This window comes from Panthera onca, chromosome X (assembly GCF_046562875.1).
Source record: "Panthera onca isolate mPanOnc1 chromosome X, mPanOnc1 haplotype 2, whole genome shotgun sequence".
Classification (NCBI taxonomy): Eukaryota; Metazoa; Chordata; class Mammalia; order Carnivora; family Felidae; genus Panthera; species Panthera onca.
In genome coordinates, this window is record NC_138357.1 from 50,330,960 (window position 1) to 50,334,573 (window position 3,614).

At 45.0% G+C, this 3,614-nt stretch overlaps 1 pseudogene; it reads right to left on the bottom strand.

Moving 5' to 3' along the window:
- Positions 1–1,127: 1,127 nt before the first annotated feature.
- On the bottom strand, positions 1,128–3,231 carry LOC145713752 (melanoma-associated antigen D1 pseudogene; annotated as a pseudogene).
- Positions 3,232–3,614: the final 383 nt, after the last annotated feature.

A 3,614-nucleotide genomic window follows, 5' to 3' on the forward strand; every position in this document is an offset into this window, starting at 1 on the left:
GTGAGATTGTAGGAATTCATCACACCTTCAGGCTCCACTTCTAATTTCACTTCTCTTGCTATTTTCACTACATTTGCAGTTACTTCCTCCACTGAAGTCTTGAACCCCTCAAAATCCTCCATGAGGGTTGGAATCAACTTCATTCAAAATCCTGTTAATATTGATACTTTGACCTTTCACCATAAGTCAGAAAGGTTTTTTAATATATATTAAACATAATTTATCATCAAATTGGTTTCCATACAACACCCAGTGTTCATCCCAACAGGTACCCTCCTCAATGCCCTTCACCCACTTTCCCCTCTCCTCCACCCTCCATCAACCCTCAATTTGTTCTCAGTATTTAAGAGTCTCTTATGGTTTGCCTCCCTCCCTCCCTCTCTGTAAATTTTTCCCCCTTCCACTCTCCCATGGTCTTCTGTTTAATTTCTCAGGATCCACATATGAGTGAAAACATATGGTATCTGTCTTTCTCTGCCTGCCTTATTTCACTTTAGCATAAAATGTTCTTAATGGAGTCCAGAATAGTGAATCCTTTCCAGAAGGTTTTCAACTTACTTTGTTTAGATCCATTAGAAGAATTATTATCTATGACAGCTATAGTCTCATAAAATATATCTCTTCAATAATAAGACTTGAAAGTCAAAATTACTCCTTGATTCATGGGCTGCAGAATGAATATTGTGTTAGGGGTATGAAAACAACATTAATCTCATTGTATATGTCCATCAGAGCTCTTGGGTGACCAGATGCATTGTCAATAAGCAGTAATATTTTTAAAGGATTTTTTTTCTGAGAAGTAGGTCTTAGAAGTGGCTTGAAATATTAAGTAAATCATGCTGTAAACAGATGTGCTGTCATTCGGACTATTTTGTTCTATTTATAGAGCACGGGCAGAATAGGCATTTTTTTTTTTTCACTTTGCAGTTTCAACTCTTATACCAAAGATTGACAGCACACAGAGAGAAGAAAAGCAACAAACAAGGAACATAAAACAAATTGATCTCACATGCTACTTTCAATCAACAGAACGTGGCTCTCTAGATAGCTGTGTTTAGAAGGAATCTGAGGCTTCAGCCTCACTTAGCAGAAAGACTACTGCAACTAATTATCAATATCCGCCAATTTCACTCAACCCAGAAGAAACCAATGACACCAAAGTTGGCAGAAAAAAATGGCATTGGCTGTACCACCAGGGCCAATAAGCCAGCAAAGGTCTGAGGAAATCTGGAGTGGGCATTCTGGTGGTATCTGGTCCAGAAGGTAAATGGGATTCTGGACCAGGGATCACCAAAATCTCCTTCCTCTGCCCAGATCAGCAGCCCGAACTCAATGTCATCCCAGCTCCTGGGCCCAGATACAGTCCCATCTGCAATCTCCACTCAGGTTTTCTCCTCATCCTGGTCCTCAGCCTCAGCTGCAGCAGCGTTCAGAACATTTAAGGCCTCTTTTTCAGCCTCCATGAATGATGCAGTCCAGTGGCAAGGATTTCTCTTCTGAACCTTTGCAATGAATCTCAGCACTTTCATCTCACTAGCTTTATGGTAGGAACAGAGGCCCCAGAGGAATTCATACTCCAGAGGGTTGCTGTTCAGCATTTGTCTGTAATCCAGGTACTTTTGCTTTACAAACTCATAAACGAGAAGTTTCCTTAGATCTCCAAGGAGAGAATATCTCACCCCAGAACTCGGTCCCATCTTGCTTAGTGTCTCCCAGAGGACAGCTTCACTGGCACAGTTGCCATTCATGAATATGATGCCCAATGCCACTAAGAGAACACCCAGCTTGGGTGTGTCTTTGTCCCCAGTGTGCCAGCCAGGGACTTGGGGGTTACTGAGAAGAATCTGCAGGTGCTCTTGTCAATCTCCTTCAGTTGAATCCCAAATTTCTTCTCCAGGATAAACATCAGTGCATTTATGGCTGATATCCCACAGCATTTCTGAGTGCTTGATGGGCACCTTGGTATAATATTTAAGCATCAAGTATTTAATCAACTTATTTGTTCTTTCCTGAAGAAGGGCCACATCTGGACATTGTGGGGAACCCAGGTTCTGTGATGCATGCTAGTTGGGAGAGGGGTGCAGATTCTGCCAGTCAGGTGAAATTGACCAATCAGTGGGGATACAGTCAGGTGGGAGTGGCCAGTCAGTGGGAAGTGGCCAATCAGGTGGCAGAAGACAGTCAGGTGGTAGTGACCAATCAGGAGATCCTTGCCAATCTGAAGGATGCTGCCCGCCTGGTGGGTTCTGCCAGGCCAGTGGGTTCAGCCAGACAACTGTACCAAGCCAGACAATGGGGTTCTGCCAAGAAACTGAGTTCTTCCAGGCTGGTGGGGTCTGTCATAGCTGGGAGGTTCTGATGTGCTGGTGGGGTCTGCCTGGCTGGCTGTTTTTGCCAGCCTGATGGGTTCTGCCAGGACAATTGGGTCTGCCAGAGCACATTGGAGGGTGCACCTGGCAGACCTCCAGGTACCTGCACCCTCCTGGTGCAGACCTCCAGGTCCCTGCAGCCAGCAGAACTTGCCTCTAATCCCCACTGCTATCCTTTTCTACATTCAAGGTATTAAACTTGTGTGTTTTCTTGTTCTAAATTATAGCCAAATTATACTCCTGGACTCCAGAGTCTGAGCCTCAGAACCATCTGCTGATATCTGTGGAGCTTGTTTAATATTCTGGGTATGGGTATAAGCTTTTGGGGGCTTAGTGGTGTCATTCAAAGCCTTAAAGGCTGTCTTAGACTAAGTATTAACCATATCACTGGCTATGACAGAGAAATTGTAGGTGGCACTTGGGTCAACTTTAATAGTGGTGTTCAAGGACTTAAAGGCCATCTTGGACTTGTTAGCTGTTAACTCACAGGTGGAAAATATCATAGGCTGCATTTTCAGAACTTTGGGTGGCAACCTGGGACTTAAAGGCTGCCTTACATAGGACATTGGAAATCTCCTTGGCATTAAGAGCCTGAAAGAAACCATACACACGATTTGGGCCTTTTGTCGTGGCATTCTGAGCATTAAAACTGTTTTGGGCATAGTGGCAGCTGCTAAAACTCGAACAACAGCCATCTCACTGGCTGTTGGGGGCTGTGAACTCTGGGGACTAGCATTTGGCCCAGCTGCTGTGGCCTGGTTGGTAGGTGGATCCTCCGAACTCTGGATGCTCTCATAAGAGTCTGCATAAGTAAGGTGCTGTCTTCTATAGAGGCCTTGGCCTGCAAGTGGAGGAGGCCCATACCAACTCCATTTTCTGAGCCATGGCTCCTGTCCCTCTCGAAAGAGCAGAGCCTTGCCTCAGACTCAAAACCCAACCTCCTTGTTGCCTCCCTTATTCATCACTCAGAGAATTGAAATTCCCCTGATTGGTTTTCTGCAGCTGCACCCTCTCCTTGTCCAGTAGAAAATGCCAGTCAGTATCCCAGAACAGACATAATTTTTTTAAGCTTACTTATTTTTGAGGGAGAGAGAGACAGAGAGAGAGAGCAGAGAGTGAGAGCGAGCAGGGGAAGGGCAGAGAGAAAGGAAGAGAGAGGATCCAAGCAGGCTCTGCACTGTCAGTGTAGAGCCCAAAGGGAGTCTTGAACTCACGAACCTTGAGATCATGACCTGAGTCAAAATT